Source organism: Poecilia reticulata, chromosome 19, assembly GCF_904066995.2.
Source record: "Poecilia reticulata chromosome 19, P_reticulata-male-v2, whole genome shotgun sequence".
NCBI lineage: Eukaryota > Metazoa > Chordata > Actinopteri > Cyprinodontiformes > Poeciliidae > Poecilia > Poecilia reticulata.
In genome coordinates this window covers 10,239,897-10,261,258 of record NC_088848.1, presented here as the reverse complement: position 1 = coordinate 10,261,258, position 21,362 = coordinate 10,239,897, and positions in this window count along the sequence as shown.

Sequence of the window (21,362 nt, the reverse complement as noted above, 5' to 3'; positions counted from 1 at the left end):
TGCAGGCGCCGGCCCACGCCCTCAGGAGGAAGGTCACAGGCTCCCTCTAGTGGAAAAGAAAACTGACAAACTTCCGGATCCCAACACCATCACTCTTGTGTGTGCAGTGTTTGTGCAGGAGGTCGTACATAGATTGTGAAATGAAGACAGTTGAGATCTGACAAAAAAAAGTGACAAATCACTCATACCTGTGGCCTGTTTCTGAAGGCATGTTTCACACCCGGAAAGTGCAACTATTCAGACACAGCTCAGCATAAGCCCCAGAACCACTCGGGCAGCACTTTTTGACCAGAAAATTGGCTTTTTAGGTAAAAATGAATTGGAGCTGGTGGACAGCTTGCAGGAAATCAGGGCCAAAGTGGAGTTTTTCATATCAGAGCAAGAGCCGATGTTGGTGTCAATCTGGCTGAGAAGCCACAGAGGAGATGGAGATTAGATTTAGACAGAAAAAAAAAAGGAAAGGATAAAGCTGATGCCCGTTCTGGAAACGAGTAGGAGTTGATGTCAGAGATGGAGCCTCGCTTTTGACTAAGAAAGCTGAAGCAGATGACGAAGAAGACGATGAGCGGAGTTTGAGTTGCGTCAGAGTGGAACCAAGCAGATAATTGCTGGAATGAAGCCAGCACCGAGCTGCGGGAGTCTGAACTGAAGTCAGAGAAAGAAGTGAAGTGTGGAGGAGGAGCAGTGAGATGAAGACGTGTTACTGAGGGAGGATTTGTGATTTTTGTTCTCTTTTTGTTTTATTTTGTCTCTCATCCTAACTGTGTGTTGCCAGTTGAGGTTTTCGGCAGCGAGAAGCTGACAAAGAAAAATTACGCTGTCAGTTGTTGTGTTGCTCTTGGCAGGTGAAGAGGACGGATTTGATTTGACAAAACGGAGACTGTTTGTTGCTCTGGAGGCAGAGGATCTCTGAATAGGACACTTGACAGCCTCTTGTTTGTAACCACAGGAAATAACTCTATATATGGAAATATAAACATGAGCAAGCAACTCAATTGATCAGTTATCTCATATATTGTTCCTTTTGCTCAACTGCGCAAATTATTCACAGCGATTCACAAAGCCATTTGGTAATAGACTGAGTGGTAAATGTCAACGTGTATCGTTCCACATCAGATGTTTTTGTAATAATATTTTATTTCTGACAACAATCTTTTCACTCCTTTGTACACTTGGGATTGAAAACACATTTAAATAATGCATACACCCATCAGAACATAATGCTGTGACTGCTGAGAGGTTAAATGCCCTTAAAAACATTTTGTTTGTCTTGGCACAAATTAGAGAGTAGGATACATTAGGAAGCAGATGGACATTTAGTCCTCAAAGTTAAGGCAAAGCAGGACAAAATGGACAAGCATAAGGATTTGAGGAGTTTAGCAAGAGTTAAATTGTGATGGTTAGTCGACAAAAACTGGATCTGCAATGGTCAGTATCTGTCAAAACTGGTCTAAGGAAGGAACAGTGCTAAATGGATGAGAGGTTCAAGGCTCAGGAATGCATGTGAGCTCAAAAATTGACTTGGAAACATCTTAAGAATGTTACTTTAACACGCCCTACCTAACTAAGCATTGTTGAAGGCAATGTCCATCCTTTCATAGAAACGGATAAAAGAAAATGGTTCAGGAATGGCTCTTTTTTAAATAACTGACACTGCCAGGGGTTATAAGGTCACGATACGTCTTCAGTGATTCAAAAAACATTGAACAATTTCAGTGAAACATTATGAACTTGCTTTATTTCTACATGCAGTAGTGCTCTCAATTATAAATGAAAAGTCTAGAGCACTTCCAAACTACAAAATTAACTAAACTAGATTTTAAAAATCTGTTCCTTTATCCTTTTATTTTTCACATTTTAAAAACAAACACAATTTGTACAACTGGTTAGACTACAAAGCTTGAGCCTCTTTCAAAAAAAAGCCTCTTTCAAAGGGCAGATGTGACATGGCAGGCGAATCTGTCAGTCAGCCCTCTCTCAAGCAGAGCAAAAGGGGTCAGAGGCTAATTTTCTGACCATTGCAAAGGTAAATAATAATTTCACATGAAAGTCTTGTGATTGCCAATCACCCAGAATCAAGAAGATCAGGGTCAATCCGTCAGGTGGCTGATTGAATTCGATCAGGGCACCCTTACTTGCTGCTAGTAGACAGGTGGTCATAATGTTATGCCATATTGGTATATTTTAGACTGATGTGTTTGGCGCCCTGGAAATTTGTCCCCGTGACAAATCCTAAATTTCTCTGTGCTCTGTAACGTCTTCTGTTCCCACGCAACAGCTTTAGTCTCCTCTTTCTAAATCTGCTGGACGGAAAGAGTTAAAGTCCTTCACTGATGGTGTGTTAAGCATTTTCACTTCTCACTTTATTTCAGTTCTCAGTGTACTTCAGTGTATTCCTTTTAATGTTTCAGAGATTTTTTTTTTCCTGCGGTTACCTCAAGGTCATTATCTCATTGAAGCATTTTTTTTACTTTCCATCTTTCTTTCTTTCTTTTTTTTCTGCCGCAGCCTTGCACTGAGCCCATTTCAGAAGGCTTTCTTTTGGGGTTGATTGATGAGTATGCTGCACTAAGGTGCTCGCTATGTTCAATGTGCATCATACAGATGAAAGAGTTGCGATATCTGCCGGCCTTTAGATGTAATCAGATTTTATGGTCTTTAAACAACAGATTTAAAGTCATCGTATTTAAAGGCACACATCTCAATGACAAGGCAAGACTCGGCTTTGATCAAGGAGTTTTTGTAAATGCATTGAAACTAAAGTGGTGATTAATTTCTTTACGGCAATATGTTATGTTTCTATTAGTGCCACTCGAGATGCTTCAACATCGTGACTGTGCTTTAAAATAACCAACATGTTTACATTGTAATTGGCATGGGGAGAGTGGGGGAAGTTGTTTTTAGCATGTACTAAGTTTTACAGAATCAAACGTGAGCCTTTAAGTTTAACATTGAGTTCTAAAGAGTGATCCGAAACGCAACAGCAAGTCTAAAACAAAAAATAAACGAACAAGTAAAAAATTATGGTGTTACGAAGGCTCAGTCAAAGTCCAGACTTTATCCTGATTGAAAGTCAAGATTTTTAAAAATCTGAACCAACAAGAGACTTATAAGGTTAACAGAAAACAACTAATTCAAGTTATTGTTGCACGCTTACTTATTTTAAATGTTCTGCCGTAATGCGAAACCAGTGTATTTTTTGCTAAATGTTATCATGCTGTTAGCAGCTCATGAAGGCCCTTGCCAGGGCAGCACTCCACCAGCCAAGCCTTCATAGTGAAACCAGCCCATCCAAATGCACTAAAAGCTCTCAGCAGCTTAGTCAATAAAAGATGCCAAAAAGTACCTGGATGTATCTCAAACCACAAGAAGCAAGATTGTCTGATCTGAAAAAGACAAAGATGGAAAATGTCCTAGTTGGCTGCAACTTGTAAGACTCTGGGCACTGATCATTATCTCATTATCACAATCCCTAGACTACATGGGATAAAGATAAAGATGGCCGCGGAAAAAACATTGAGCAATCTCAACTGTCTGCTTCAGAGTGCCAAGAAAACATGAGTGGCTTCAGGAAAATTTTGTGACCTAGTGAGAGTTTGGACCAGAACCCACTAGAGCATCTCTAGAGGGATCTGAAAATAGCTGTGCAGTGACTCCCCAACCTGCAGGAGCTTGAATGTTTCTGCCAAGGCGAATGGGAGTAACTTCCACTGAATAGTAATGATTATCAGATGAAATCATTCTGATGTTTGAGTTTGCTTTCACCAAGTACAAAGTGATGGATCTAAATATTTGACTCTCATATTATTGACACATTTACAAAACTTTTGAAGGCCTGTTTTTGGCTTTTCTCATGAGGAGAACTCCTTGTGGAGTAAAAATAAACTGGCTGCACCATAAGATGATTCTGAAACATGCCAAAATGTGTAAATATTTGAGGGGTGATATGCCGTGTTTTTAGTTTCTATCTCCAAGAAATAAAAGTAGCACAGAGAAACGTCTTCTTTACACATCTGTGCCCTAGTTTTAATGATGAAGCGGTAAAAGAAAAAAAGACTGAAGGCAATTCTGTGAAGCTTATTTCGTTATTCTTATCATGGTATCGTCTCACTTGGAACTGTAGTATTATGAAAAAACGTCAAACCAAAGTTAGATTTTCTTGTCAAATTTTACAATGATCTTGTTCAGTAGCTCCAATCCCAAGGTTTACCTTTGTTTTTTTCCTTTTTGTCGATCAGTATATTCTAGCTGAACTTGACAGCAAATCCTGGAGGGAATGTTTGAAAATTAGAAGAAGTACAGACATGGAGGACAAAAAAAACCCCACATGCCTAAAAATGTATCTACTGCAGATAAAGAGAATCTGAAAATAATGCCTGCAAGTTATAAATAAAATCAAATCTGATTTATACGGAAGGTTTGGTGAGTGTTTATGTGAAGGGATGGAAACATGTGCTGATATGCGTGTGTGCATGTGCTTGTGTGCATGTGTGTGTGTGTGTGCTTGTGAAGCTGAGTGGGGTGTCAGAGGGCAGAGTTTAGTAAGGTGAAAGCTTTAGGGACAAAGCTGTTCCTGAATCTGGTGGTTTTAGCCCAAAGGCTTCAGTAGCACCTCCCAGAGAGCAAACGATCTGTGTGCTGGGTGGAAACAGTTCACTAACGTTTATTGCACAGCCGAGATGCTTCTTGCAGATGTCCTAGAAAGGGATGCCCTAGTGAGACCTGGGGCAATTCTCCCCACCTTTTTTAATGTGGTTCTAACACAAGACTCTAACACAGTTATTAAAGGTGACCCATTATGCTTCCTTGAATAGATTAGGGTAGGTCTGTGGGCTTTATAATACATGTTCATCATATTTTTGCACAATATAATTCTTAGATAATGAGATTTTAGTCTGGTTGAGCCTGTTTTAGGACCTCTTGTCACTCTAAATCCAAATATGCTGCTATTGGCCATGCCCCCTAATTCAACATTTAGACTCGCATGTGAAAATGGTTGCAAAAAGGTGCGCAACTATACCACCGTACATCTTTGAAAAGCAGAAGTAGAGCCTTCTGCACAACCAACAAGAATGCAGCAAGTGGTTTCTGGATGGTAAGTCAAAAACAAATAATGAAGTATTTTCTTTTCCAGCAGCCATTGTATAGTGAATACAGCATTAAAAACAGCTGACCAAACATGCTGGGCTTTGCTGGGATTGCTACGTAATGGAGCAGTCTGACTAAACAATCAGGTTGCTTTTGAAATGTCTCGTTTTCCAAACACCAAAAAGCATTAACTTATTTCCATAAAATGGCTGTTTTTTAAGTACTTGGACTGTTTTTAGAAGCAGTTGAAATCCAAATGGAAGAACAAAAACATGCAAAATGTGAACCTAATTGCATAATTTGTCTCATTTAAGGATGGTCTTGATAGTTCAGCAGTAAATGTTCATCAGGATGTCTGAGAGGAGATGTTAATGTTAGCTTGCTTCTTTTGTTTCTGTTTTAATTTGTTGAAAATTCTCCTATATTTTCCACTTGACAGTTTTTTTTTTTTTGTGGTTTAAATTAATCCTGAGTGGACGAAACATACTGAAACAATTTCCTGTTTGACCAATGAACCTCTTTGTTTTGTTTGCAGTAGTCATTAATGTGAAGTTTTACAGCAGCCTGGTGCACTGCGCTCAACATGGCTGTTGTTGAGCCTCATCTGCATATACCCTAACAAAAAAAGAAAAAAAAAGTGCTGATTGACTTCCTTTTCCTAGATATAACATTAGTGTTTTTTTACTTCTAACACTTTGGGCAACTAGCAGGGAAATTCAACTAAATGAAGGACAATCAGCAGACGAATGCCTTTAAGGTACCACCACTTAAAGTGTTTAGACACATATTGACTTTTGATTATGTTTTAATGGTGGTTCATCCATTTAACATCACAACATTGGACATTTTTAACCACTTGCAGGAGATGCTGCTCTTTTTACATCACCATCTTCTCCTTTTGTTTCATCTTATTGTGACAGTGCAAGTAATAAGTGCCGAAGCGGAATCACAAATGAAATGGAGCCAGTTGGTGGTTTTCGATGATGAGGTGGCCATGACTGCGCCATGGGTCAGATTGGAAATTTAGCCGAGCCACCAGGGAAGGTAATTGTTTTCCAGGGATGGCAAGGGTTACATGAAGTGGGGTTGGGGGGGAAGAAATTGGGGAATGATAATGGAAACTGTGAAGGGAGGGTACAAGTAGGTAAAGCAACCCGAAGCGCCTCTCTCTCTCTCCTCCTCCTCTTCTCCTCCCCGTTCCTGTCCTTATCAGATAAGCGGACGCCTTCATTTTAAAGCAACTACCAGACATCTCCAATACCCATGTGTGTGTTCGTGTACGTGTATGCGTGTGTGTGTGTGTGTGTGCGTGTGCGTGTGTGTGTGTGCGTGTGTGTGTGCGTGTGTGTGTGTGTGTGTGTGTGTGTGTGTGTTTTGTGACAGTTATGGGAGCTTGTCATCATGCCCCCCCATCCCCAGATCAATGGAGCACAGTTTCCTAGCAACCTGCTGATCGGGAGGAAAGAGGCGGGAGGGAGAGGGGAGGAAGAGAGGGAACGGCATCACATTAGGAATGAAAGAGGGAAGGAAAAGAGGGTGAGATCAGCAGTAAAGAATGCTGTGGTTGGATGACAAGAAAGGGGACCTAAGACAGTAGAGCTTAGCGTGTCAAATCTGTCTTTATGTGTACAGTAAGTTGTGGGAGGAGGAGGCGGGAGACTGCAAGTGTAACGTGAGGTGTGCAGCAGCAGCAGTTTGGGACTGACGACTCGATGTTGATGCTATCACGCACAGAAAGCGAACATCAAAGTGGTGACGACAGCAGCACAGTTTCTCTCATTTAGCTGCTGATTTAATTATCTTTATCTTAAAGGGGGAACAAAGTGGTTAAACGCAACGCGTTGGCAGGGAGCAACAGCAGCAGGAGAGAAAGAGAAAACCTGAACGGGGGGGGCTGAATTTCCACAAAATGGGGAAAAAAACGAGGCGAGGGGAGGAGAGGAGAGGCAAGGACGCGGAAGGTAAAAACGGGGGAAAAGAAGAGATAAATAGGAGGGAGTCTGATGATCAGGTGTTGGTTGGCCTCGTGAGAGATGCACACATATGCTCCAAATCGTCTGTGGTATTTGCATATTCTCCCTACTCTCTCTCTCTCTCTGCCCACGATGGCAGAAGGAATGAAGAGGAGGAGGAGGAGACAAAGGGAGGATAGGGATGTCATTATGAATAAAAAAAGAAGAGAAGTGAGGGAGAAATAGCTGCACATCCCAGAGGTATCCTCTGTGACTGAGTTAGAATAACATGTGGAGGCAGAGTGGCTGTTAAACTTTATGGAGGATTGAGAATGGACAATTAGCATCTCAACGATTCTCCCTCTGTTGTCATCATACCTCCTCTCCTCCTCCCCTCTATCCGCTTGCACTTCCTAACTCATATTCTCCCCACCCACCTCTCTCTTTCATTTGGCCTCAGAGTTCAGAGCTGCACCTACACACTCCTGTGCACGCAGACACGCAAATGGGGCACTTCACAAGTAAAATCAATGCAAACGAAATGTTGAGTGCGTCAAGTCTGGGTTGGTTTTTCATTCAGGGAAATCCTAATGGTCCTGCATGCAGTGGATCTGAATGAGAAGAGGAGATGACGGTTTCCAGAAGGCTAATTTATGGGTAAAGACTTAACCACACGTAGATGCATCTTAATTAACAACAGCAAAAATTTTTTTTAAAAAAAGTGCATTTAAGGTTAGATTTATCACACACAGACTGCTCTATTTCAGTTATTTATTTATAATTTTGATGATTACGGGTTATTGCTCTTGAAAAGTTGGGGAGTTTTTAGGAGATTCATGAACTGGATTCAGAGTTTCAAGAGCCACAGTGCACTGATGTATCCAGGAGATGAACTACAAGAGTCGCCTTCCTGGTATATCAACCAGAAACATCAGAGGATACCCGGATCAAAGAGAAGTTTGACTCAACTGATGCTCAATGCTCCAAACTCTTCTTTTTAAATGAAAGTCTACCTAGAAATTTCTGATTGTAGTTTTCAGCCCACACTCCCAAATGCACCAATGCCTGATTTGATGACCAGATGACGGAATGGTCAACAAACTGGCCTGACCTGAACTCCACAGAGAATTATTGTCGAGACGAAGATGGGAGATACCAGAACCAACAATGCAGCTGACCTGAAGGTGTAAGGATTTGTTGTTTATTTATGTTTCTGTGTTCTGTGGAGTCTTTGCGTTGTCCCGTCTACTGCTTGATTAGTTACACCTGTTCCTTGTTTCCCCTGATTGTCTCCCTTTGTATTTAAACCCACCTGTGTCTTGTTCTTTGTCAAGTCTGTGTTTTTCCTGCACCAGTTGCTACCAGTATTGAGCTATTAGGACATGGTATTTCTGTCATCATCATCATCATCATTATCATCATTTCATTCCCTACAACTTGGGTCCTCTGCGTCTGCTTCACCACCTCTCACCGCAAATCACGACAGAAGGCTGATCACTTCCATGCCACACCACACTGGTGCAGTGATTCATGCAGAAGAAGTCCAAACTAAGTACTAAATGCATAATACTTGGAAATAGTCTGATATTTCTGCATCTTTCAGGTCGTTAATAATGATTTGGATGCTCTTCCTGTATATTCATGGATTCTCTCTGGGTGCTCCAGTTTTCTCCCACAGTCCCCCCCAAAAAAAGCATAGGTTTAATATCTCACTCACTTGATTATTTGTCCTCTGTGTCTCTGTGTTGCCCTCTGACGGAGTGACAGACGATAGCCAGAAGAATGAACGCTAGGAAAAGACGTCAATGCACTATCAGCTTTACAGCCGCATCTACTGACACCACAACAAAAGACACAGCAGTGTCCAGAATTATGACACATTTGGCTTGAAAATGTCTCTTTTAAGGATCTTTGTAAATGTTGGTCTAATATTACCTTGCTCTTTTGTGTCTCCGTTAGGTTTCCTGGAAAATTTGCTCATGACTTGTTCTTTTTGTGATTCTAGTAAATCATGAGTGGACAAAACTCAAAGAAAGAGCTTCCTGTGTTACCAGCGGAGTGCTTTGTTGAGAACCCATTTTGCCCACTGACCTCTGGAAATTTGCACCAGCGTATAATCCTCAAAATACTTAAGTATTTGAACTTTGTGATGACATCTTTATTTGTTGAGGTGCACCTGCATGGCAGCTTTGTGTTGAATTCGACTGTCAGCTTCACTGGCTGAACTGAAAACAAGAGACCTGTGTGGATGTCATTGTTACTGCTTGTGCCACAGGCGTCTCTGCTCCAGTACTCTGAATATACAGCTCCAAAGCTCCAGCTGGTTGTAGGATTTTGTTATCCAACTTCAAACTTCAACTTGAACTGGAAACAGAAGCTCTAGAAAAGCTGCCAGAGGAAACTGTGCAGTCTCACTCAGAAGGCAAGCATTTAGTCAAACTGCTTCCTTTCAATGCATCACAGCTTTGGAATCGTACAGTCGTAAACAAAAAGCATGCGACAGACTTGGAGGGGAATTATATAGACAAAGGGGAAAGGAAAAAAAAAGGGGAAAATACAATGACATCAAGAAAATAAGCTGGAAAATTACTGTTAATGCAGTACGTGTTATTTGGTACAAAGAAATGACGGATAATTCAGTGTGAATGTGTGCGCTAAATTAATTTTAAGCATAATTATAATAAAACTAATAATTATTTAGAAAATATATGGTAAACAAATAATTAAAAAGTGAACAACGAAATATAGATAACACATACAGTCACCACAATTAATCAATTTTTACAATTCAAACCACAAGTTTACATACACCAAATAAAGATAAACACACCTTTATTTTTTTATTGTTAAATGAAACCAAACTTTTTTTAGGTACATATATTTGAACTGTATCAATTGAGTCAACTGTTTTACAATAGTTTGCTGGGGTTCTTGATTAAATCAGGGCTTTGTGATGGCCAAACCAGAACATTTACTTTGTTGTCCTTCAGCCATTTTCTAACCACTTTGACTCAATCTTTATGTTCATTGTCCATGTGGAAGACCAATCTGTGCCAAAACCTTGACTTCCTGACTGATGTCTTTAGACGTTGCTTCAATATTTCCCCATAATTCCCTCTCATGTTGTGATTCTCTGTTGGGACCGCTGCTCTTACACCCTTTTCCCTCCAGATGTAATGATGCTCATTATGTGTCTGGATGGTTATGGTTATTGTCCATTTGAAAGAACTGTTTCCAAATGTAGCAGTGGTCATTATGGCCAAACCGTTCCACTTTGGTTTCATCAGATCAGAGGACATTTCTCTAAAAATGAAGGTCTCTGTCCTTGTGTGGATTTACAAACTGAAATCTGACTTTTATGGTTCTTTAGAATAATGACTTCCTCCTCACTGAGTGACCTTTCAACCCGTGACATGTTTCATTGTGGAAAATGAAACTGTTTTAGCTTCTTCACAGGGTCTTTGCATTTTGTTCTATAATGGTGGCACAACAGAAAAAAAAATGTGCAGGTGAGTGGATATGTTCGGTTTTATCAACTCACCGAACCATGTTCTGGTCTCATGGTTCGGTCCGGAGGATGACATTCCCCACCAGACCAACCCCCAGGAGGTACCCTGTTCATTGGGCACTCATAAATCGACATTTTTTTCTCATTTGTGTTTCAAGCAAGGTCTCTATTTTATCTTATCTGTTTTATTATTTATGTTTTCTATGACGCAACTGGAGGAAGGCTGAGTACCAGAACTTGTCTCCCATGCTGTCTGTCTGCTGCGATTCCCTGCAATGAACGTGCTTGTTCCCTCTCCAATCCCCAGTCACTGGAGCCAGGCCATGCAATAATTTATATTTAGTACACGGTTACAGATTCGGGTTTTTGGATAATGTTGAAACCTTTATTATTATTATTATTAGTAGTAGTAGTAGTAGTAGTATTGAGTAATGTTTACATCCTGTGCCACCAAAATATTATCAGTGGTGGCCATTTTGACAAGTCTATCGACAATCTTTGGTTCCCATCTGCCCCAGTGAACTGGGGTATATTTGACAACTAACCTATTTACATATTCATGTGGTAATCTTGCTTTTTACATTAATTAAAAATAAATGATGTCCCAAACAAAATGTAACTGAAAAGTCAGAAAGTAACAAAAAACATGGTAGAAAACTGATAGGTGGAAAAGCATCTTCATAAACATGTTTTCTGAAAGAAATAATAATAATAATAATAATAATATGATCCAGAATTATTTTTAATTTTATATACTGTTATGTCCAACGTGGGGAAAAAAAGATGCCTTGTGTTGTTTGGATGTAGTTGAAAAGTTGTTGGTGCTGATTAGTTGGGTTTGAATTTTAACAACTTTGTTTAAAACAAATTTAGAGCAAACATATGGGCTGTAACAGCTTAACGATTTCTTTGGGTATAAATTCATAAAATGACTCACAGACATACTGATAAAACCTTTTATTTTAGTCCAGTTTTTGATACTGCGGATTTTAATTCTTCCAACTACTTTTTGTCGTAACACCCAGGGAGACAGCAAGGGTGTGCTTTTCATAGCTATCATGACATAAAATAGTTATCATAACTTATGACTGTACTTCTGTTGTTCCATCTGCATGTTATATAAGCTGGCTCGTATTTGATTGGATTCACATTAAGCACATGGTCATTTGGAAATCTTTCCTTCAAATATCTGCACATTCCTCTGGAGAAGTGAATATTTGGCATGCAGAGGTTATGAGACCACACATGTGAATCTTAAGGTACTTTTTATTAGGAAATATCTTCCCTGAATTGGACAGTATTACTGGTGTGAGCACATTTTGACTGGATGAAATCATGTGTAAGCTTGCCTGTCTGTGTGATCTGCAGGTGTTCACTTCTTGTGAGACACATGCAGCTCCACCATTAAACCACTAAAGGCTTATCCGTGTGTGCTCTGCAGCTAATTTGACATTCTGGAGACCCCAAGATAGAAGGCCAGGAGTCCAGGCAAAAGGTGACAGCATGTTCCTTGTTACTAGTTTCCCTGTTCATTATCCACTCTGCGACGGTGGCCCTTGGATGCAAACTGCTTGGACCCTTGACCTCCATCCCTGCAGCTTTAGGGCATGGTGTGCCGCAGGCTGAGCTGAGCTGCATCACCACGACAACCAGCAGCAGCAGCACTTTGGTGAGGATTTGCTGTCGTTTTACAGCCCACAGACATACACTGAGCTCTGCAAATATGAACACATCATTAAATCAGTAGTACATGAGCTAATCAGCACATGTGAGCACATCCACCCTCATCCATGCAGCCCCTGGTCTTTTATTCTGTCTCTAGTCAGAGTTCCTATGCATTTTTCACATCAAAACTTTTTTTTGGTCCAAGCAAGGACACAAAAGATCACAATTAATTTGCAACAGATATTTTCTACAGAGGTCAGGCTTTAAATAAGTAAGCTGCAAACATCACAGGACAGATGAATCCAACATTTAGACAATCGAAACGAGAATGAAGTCAAAATATACCTCCAGTTTTTCATACTATACTTTCATTCACACACTTATCCAGTCAAGTAAAATTCTTAGGCCTTGGACCAGCAGTCCAGGGTTCAATTCCCCATCCGGGGTGCATGTCTTACTCTTCTCTCTCTGCCTTTCTTCCTGTCAAGCTACTATTGAATAGAGAATTGGTGCTACAAAATCTTAAAGGGGACTTGTGTAAAATTGATATTTTGCAAATTTTTATGCTTCCATTTGGATTTTAACTGCTTTTAAAAACAGCCCAACCGCTTACAAAAACACCCAGCCACTTTTTAGCAATAAGTTAATGATTTTTGGTGTCTGGAAAATGAGATCTTTCACTGCACTATTACCTAGCAGCCCAAGTAGATCATGAGACATTTGCTAAGCTGGTTTTACAGCTGTATGCGCTGTACAATGGCTACTGGGAAGACCAATGTTTTGTTGTTGACGTACCATCCAGAAACCACTTGCTGTGTTCTTGTTGTTTGTGTAGGAGGCTCAACCTTCTGCACTTTACTGAATGTAAAGTGACAAGAGGCCCTAAAACAACTCATTCTGAAAAGAGCTGAACATAGGCAGAACTGAGCAAAAATTAAATCTCATTATCTAAGAATGATTTTTTTTGGTTTTGTCTTGCATAACCCACAGACCTAGCATACTAGGGCACCTTTAAAAGAAAAAAAAATAACTTAAGTCCAATTCCAGACTACTACAAAACCTTGAGCTTTTCGCACACAGACACAAGCATGCAGTCAGACAGTGTTTGTTTGATCCTTGTCGGTCACTCTCCATCTGCTGGTCAGATGATCAATGCTAATGCCTGCTGAGAGTGCTAATGACACACAGATCCATACACAGATGGACTGCACGTTTGCTCCGGTCTGGCCGCAGTGCGCAGGGGCGTCCGGTTGTGCATGCTTGTGCACACACCAGCTAATGTTATTTGTGTTTAGAAATTGCAAATCCTTCGATGAGGACAGGTCGGTGGTATTGTTATAAATGAGAGTGAGATTGCCAGGAGGTGACCTCTCCCACGCTCGCACACATGCACACACGTGGCTGTTTGCACTATTGGCAAGCGGAATTAGTAAATGTATGAGCTACACAGAAACTCATTACAACACGATTAGAGACAAACCTCCCATTTAATCACATTTAGAAAAGGGTGGGTGCCTGTCAAACGCACTCACACCGACACGCAAAGACTCACTTACACACGCACTGATACACACTCATACTTGCGCAGAGATGACCCTTTCTGTATCATCGTTTTATGAGTCCGACTGACTCATAAAATGATGCTCTTATAATTATGTTCTCCCACCACTCTGGAGGTAAGTGTTTCAAATGACACCAAGAGTCTTTCACTTAAACATAATCCCACCTCTGATATTATATTACAGTTAAGAGCCATATTTCTTTACGTGTTACTTCCATTTACAGCTCAAACTACATAAACCTCACTATTTTAAGCTCAGGTGCAACCTCACGGATTCAGTAGCCCTGCAGACAACCATCTTTTCACAATAAGATATTACTAATGGGAGCTATCAAAATAAAATCCATGCAATATTTTGGTGGCAACCAGACCAAATCAGAGTTTGATTATTTAGTGTCATCCTTCTCAGTTGCACGTGGATCATGAGTATGATATTTCTATTTCTGATAGCTGGAAAGTATTTTTTGTCATAATTTTATAATGCAAATTACTATCATTGTTGTTAATTTTGTTTTTATATACATACATATATTTCTAATACTTTTGGATCTTTTGTGTGAAAATATATATCTTGATGCTGCTGTTACACCTGAATCTGTGAGACAACAAAGACTATTCTATTCTATTCTATTTTGTTCTATTCTATTCTATTTTGTTCTATTCTATTCTATTCTATTCTGGCAGTATGTAAACTTCAAAACTAGGAATTTTCAGGAATATATTATTTTGCAATTCAGTAGGTATTCCGAAATTACCATTAAAAAATGAAAATATTTTTGTCTGGTTTAATGTCAAATAAAGAGCTATTTTATTTTCTCTATGTAAATAAACAGCAAAAAAAATATACAGTAATATAAATATCTGTTGTACGATAGATTTCGACTCATTCCTCAAGGCAAACTGACTTGAAGTCTTAAAGGTTATAGGAGGCCATATTATCTGATCCTCTGTTCATCCTGTTGATTTTTATTTGGATTTAATTTGGGTGATTAAATCCAAATAATCCAACTAATAAATAATTAAAAACAGTGTGTTTTTTAGCAACTTTACTTCATTTCTCTGAATTAAACCCAGTTTTTTTTCACTGTGTGTTTGAGTTTATTGTCTAACTTAAAAATCCACCAGAGATCAAAAATGCCATAAATACATTTCTCCATTCATCTCTCCTTTAGTGATGTGAAGTCTTTTTGTGTTAAATGATGGAAAACAACCATCATTTAACCACTTCGCTTGATGTAGTGTTTTTGGGTTGATGGGCCAACCACATATTCCAATTTTATCTTATTTGATGATATTTTTCCTGTATTTTATTGGGTTGTTCAAATGTTTACGAACATTAAATGAGGTTAAACATGATTTTTCTTCAACAGTGGAGTCTTGTGCAGGGAGTATGCATAGAGACCTGTACAATCCTTTTTTTTCTTTTTAAGAAAAATGTACCATTGCAGCTCAAGGTTTTTGAATGCTTCTCAAATTATATGTATATATATATATATATATATATATATATATATATATATATATTTACCCTCAGTATGGTTTGCAGTCTTAGCATTGGAGAGATTTTCAGACAGCTTGATAAATTAGCCTTTAGAAGCCTTTTCATAGGCATTAGATTTCTTTGTAGATTTTATTATTTCTGCACTAATTTGTGTTGATTTCTTTGTGTGTGTGAGAACTACTTGACTTTTTTATTTGACTAAGATATCGTGTAAATTTCATATCCATAGCCCCATTAGAAACATACTGTATTTACAGAGCTCAATGCTTATACCCATTTCAATGTGGATGCAAGATCAAAATCTGGATGCACGAACGGCACACAGACACACAAACTGACCGGATGCTGACAGATGAGTTTTTATTTTTGGTTGTATATTCTCTCCGCTGGCAGTTTAGACATATATTACCGCTAGCACACATAGTGTATATAAAGAAAATATGTATACACACCCACCCACACACACATATACAGTGACCTTCTCTCTGCTGAGTAGGCAAAGAGTCAGGGGTCAGCGCTCGCTGTCAGCCTGTCAGAGCGGGGAAGAGAGAAGAGGCCAAGAAAGGCAAAGCGGTGTAGGGGAGGGAAGCACAGAACGAAGCTCTGGCTCATCATTCAATAAGGACTAATGCTAAAAGCTGCAGCCTATATCTGTCTAGCTTAATGTTAGCTGATAGAGTCACAGCAGTTTTAAATGCTTGTGCCGTAATGCATTTTCCCCCCCGTGTGTCTTACAGATGGATGATGCATCACGTCATGCCTTGATGGCTGCTGTTGAAACAGATAACATGTTTAACAGCATACCCTACTGAGTCTGCCTTATGTCTGACTATTTTCTTTTTTTCTTTTTTTATTTGCCGTATTAAAATCTTAAATCCAAAGTTTCCTGAACTCTGCTCCTCTAGTTCTCAGAATTGTAGCAGATAATTACACACTCTGCTTCTGTTTCATCATGCAAAAAACAATGCTCCCATGGTGACCACAAAACTTACTGAGCTTCAACCTGCAAAATGTATTATCTCTCAATTGTGACAATTTTTGCATATTAACACAACATTCTTTTATCCAAGCTATTCTATTCTAGCTGTTTATTTTTGTTGACCTGCTAGAAGACTTTGTAGCTTCAGGTTTTCTTCCTCTGTATTTGGCTTCATCAATCTTTCCATAAAGTCTAGTTTTCCTTTCTGTGCAGAAGATAAACTTTCCTGTGGGGATGGTTTTCAAGGTGGTGTGGACTGTTAGTTTTCCACCAAACAGAGCATTTTGCATTGAAAGGAGAGTCGTCTGAGCAGAGCAGCTTTCACATGTTTTCTATCCCTTCATTATAGCTTGTGCAAAACTTCAAATGGGACTTCTTATCGCTTTAACAGTGATTTTCCAATTAATACTCTTGTATTAATTGCTAGACGTTTGGACTGTGATAAAATACTTAACTGGTTTTTGTGAAACTCTGTAGAACTCACCGTTATGTTTCTGAATTCTTAAAAAAAAAAGAATGTTGGCATGTAAGTTCAAACATTTCAAACTTATTTTTAAAATATAAAATTGAAATTTTACACTTCACAGCGTTCAATTATTTTAGGGTACATTAATTTATTAGATTTTTTTAGAAAGTAAAATTTTAATGAAAATAATCTTTTTTTATATTCAAATATTTGTTTATTTGGTCATTTATTGAACAAACTTATTTCCAGAAAAGCATTTTAAGCAATTATTGTAGTAAAATTAAATGTTAAAAATTTAACAAAATGTTAAATGTGCCTTTTTTGTTCACAGTGAAATAAGACCTTTGATGCATTTCTGCTTTCAAGAAACATCAGTTGGCAAAATTATATTTAATAATTTTGTTTTAACCCAACAGATTGACTTTCACAAGAGAAGCATTAGAGCTTTACTCCACTTGATGGTTATTCCACCAAATATTGATTTCTGAACTCTTCCTGAGTTAAAACATTAGTATTGTTGTTTCTAAATGAATATGAATTTGTTTTCTTTGCATTATTTCAGACCTGAAAGCATTGCATGTTTGTAGTTATTTTGACCATTTCTCATTTTCTGCAAATAAATACAAAGTTTTTACTTGGAGTTTCAGAGACATGTCAGTAGTTCATAGAATAAAAGAACAATGTCCATTTTACTCAAACATATACCTTTAAAAAGTAAAATCGGAGGAACTGATCATTTAAAGTGGTCTCTTATTTTTTTCCAGTTACATATACATATTTATTTAATAAACTTCATTGACTACTCCTGCTCATCTTTGTCCTTTATGCTTCAAGGTGACAATACTGTGCAGCTCCTACTTATCTATTTAAAAAACTTAATTTCTCAAAATTACATTCAAATCCCTAAAAACATTTTGATCAATACAAGGTAGTTTTTTTAATTTTTATTTTAAATAAGACTGTGTTTTACAAGCACAATGCTGAACAAGCACAATACTGTGAATTAAATTTCAACGTAATCAATGGCCAAACTTAATAACACCTTAATCTTATTAGAGTAGTGGTCAGTGAATACATACTGGACCTTATGTGTGCTTGGTAATCCACAGTTCTTCTGAATTTTTGGCGTTTCTCTTTGCCAGTCACCTTTAGAAGAATATTATTGTGACTTAATGCCATTTGGTCTAAAAGGTCAGCCTGGCACAGTGGGGGGCCAGGAGCTAAAGAAGGAGCACCAGCAGAGTGTGAGGGAGTTGTGGTGGTCTCACCAATGGGAGACGGTGTGCTGATGTTGAGATAGTTTCCATAGTAACACCTCCTCCACCCTGTCTCCTCTTTCTTCTCCCGTGTTTTCCCTCACACACAAGAACTGACATGCACACGGCTGCACTCTCAGACTACCTATCCTCGTGTCGGCAAAGGTTTTTCTGGTCAAACCCTTTCGGTTTTGATTCTGTTGCTCAAATTATTTTGACTCGTCCTGCTCCAGCTGTGCGATAAAACTGATGGTGGTTCAACCACAGAGCTGCTTCTCCGCTCCGTCTAACAGTCGACTGCCTTGCTGGAGTAAATAGAGTATGCACATAAGTAAATACCTCCAAGCACCAAACAACTGTTAGATTAAACAATCCTCCAAAGATGAGAACCGCTGTGCAAAAACAGGGGGGAGCAATGTTTTTTGCTGCCAGCTGCACTTCTCCAAGAGTCATTGCTTGGAGAGGATCCACAATGATGTCACAGTTTTTCTGCTATCTACAGGACAGCCATGCCGCCAGTCGATTCCCCAGCTGCCCTGCTCCCCGGCTTAAGGTGTTGGTAGGAAAAAGCAATTTTAACAGAGCGTCTGAGGGGTGAAGCATGCGTCGGCTTGTCGAAGGCAGACAAACATGGATCCAGAAAATGAGAAGGGGGGGAAAAAGAGCAGCAGCTGCTACGGAGAGCCCAGAGAGAGCACTCGTGAGCTGGGCTCAACCCAGCTGGAGTCCCACAGATTTAAACAAAATACACAAAACAAAAAACACAGTATGATGGGTTTCACCTTATTGGAAAAACATGTCCATCACAACAATTACATGCAGGAATCAACTTTCAAGACTGATAATATTTTCTGCCAATCAGAGAACGCAGAAGCAGGTGTTATATTACCAATGCTAGTTTAGGGGATTGTTTGTATCTTCAGTCGTTAAAGATTGTTCTGGAAAATTCAGATTAATTTTAAGCCACCAACCCAAACATTTTACTATGACTTTTCGGTGCCTAAATCTCATCCAGGCAATGTTCTTGCTTTAAAAGCAGATGAACTTTCCTAAAAGTGAGAAACTGATTCCGATTCCAACCAGATGAAAATACTTTGAGGTGAATCCATCCAGCTGCTAAGTTCACTGGCCAGCATCAACTGAAATAGTCAATTTTTGAAGTGGTTTTGTGAAATGCAGACTCCAAAACCAAACACGTAACAGGGTTATGTTGAAGTTAAATCATTATCTGGCATAACATTATAACCACCTGCCTATAAAGACTTGGAATGGATTAGCAGCTTACTGAAAAGCAAAGTTACAAAATCATGAAGAGTACACAAACAGGTATATGAAAAAAAAACAACACAAAAAACAGAGCCAAGCAGTGACAAATAAATGTGGGGTAGCAGTCCAGAAAACAGGCCTGGTAATAAAAGAATCTGGCAAGAAAATGACTGACGAGGAGTATTAAAACTGTGGAGGATGCTTACCAGAATCAGGACCAGGTGAGCCTAATTAACAGAACAAGTCGCTGTTATGTGGGAAGCAAGACAAGAGGAGAATCTAGATGACACAAACTTATGCGAACCACACAAGCATGCATAAAAAACCCCACCAAACTCTAAGTCAGGGATGATGAGTTTGTTTTTTCCTTAGGTATAAAATGTTCTCTTGCTGCCTAATATATGTCACCTACTAACTAGTGCCATGATGAAGAGGTAATCAGTGTTATTCTCTTCATCTGTCAGTGATCACAATGCTGAGCCTGATTGGTGTATATTATACATTGTTATCTATATAGGTGGCAGACATGTATGCTAAAATAAGCAAATCATTGAAAGAAGATATCAAGTAAGTTTACTGAGTTACAAACCTTTATTGTTTGTAAAGGTCTGCTTCAAAATCCGGGGAAAAAATACTTTATTTAACCAAAGCGAATTAAATGTTGTCATAACTCATATACCTCCAGGAAGGATCTCAGGTAGCAGTCAGTCTCGCAATGAATTTGAAGAGACCTCTGACTGAAGATTGTTTCTATGACGGTGTCATGATGGTCACGACATGGCCACAGGTCAATTTCAGCACAGCAGATAACACAAGCAACTGCTAATCCACGCCATTTGCTTTTGCTACTCCTCTTTAAATCTCTGTCAGGTTAGAAATAAAGGATGGAGTTGAGGTACGATCCTTGCCCATTATGATCAATGGAGGAGGTAGGTTAGGTTAAACATCTACCATCATCCTCGAAACGCCCTTTTCAACTCTACCGTCGTTTGGGGTTGTAATTCAGACATTATTAGAATTTTTAAGATACCAGACATCTGCTCCGATTTGTAAAAACAATAGGTTGTTGCCACAGTTGCACAACTGTCCGAAAGCTAAAAAGTAAGAGCAACAATCTTTTCAGTCACACAGCCTCCAAAACCAAAGGGAAAAATGTTCCAAATGACTGCACCGAAATTTTTTTGAACAAGACAAAATTTAATAAAGCAAATCGGAACTAAAATAAGAGTTATTTCAATATGCTGCCACCTTCAGTGGCGCAATTTTAAGAAATCTAAGTCAACGGTATAGTAATTCAGTGAAGACTGGAAATATAGAAATGTCACGGTTAAAGCTTTTTACTGTGCAAAGTCAGATTATGTTCTTTTCTAGGAAAATTGTGTTAATATGCAGTGTACAGAGAGACTAATATCTTCAGAACTACAGAGCATCCCTTCAAACATTGATAATAATAAATCTGTGTCAAGGCTGAGCCATGCTTCGTATTTTGCATGATTCTGTATGTAGCTGGAACTCATTCAGAGCTGTCAGAATGGGTCTTTGTTTTATTTACCCAATAATTATGAACGAAACCTACAACTGGTTATTAAAAAAAGCCCAGAATCCAAATGAGGAAAAATCAAAAACCAGTAAAACAAACAATAATCTATCAATCTGTAAGCAAAGATGCACTGTGATAATGATTAACTCAGACCATGTGGGTGGAAGATAAAAATGGATTTTCCAACTGAACATTTGAAAGAGCAACAACAAATGTTTTTTCCCAAATAATTTTCCAAAATTTTACTAAGAGTGTTATAGGTGCTGATTCTTTTACTTTTTTCAAAAAGGCTGCATTGTCTAGCGTCTAGACACATGGAAGTTGTAAATATTGTCAACAAAAACTTGTTAGGGGGGACAGAAATTAGATCACTGCTCACTGCCGCACTGTTTCGAAATCCTGAACAGTGAGACCAGTTATTGTCATTTAAAATAAAGCATTATGTGACAAAGATATTAACATTTTCTCTCGTGAGCAGAACAGACAGCTAGCTTAAACTAAAATCTTGTAAGGAAGAACTTTTGTTTGTTTACTTTTTAATCACATCAGTCAAGAAAATGGTTACATGTGTGAGTAGGTT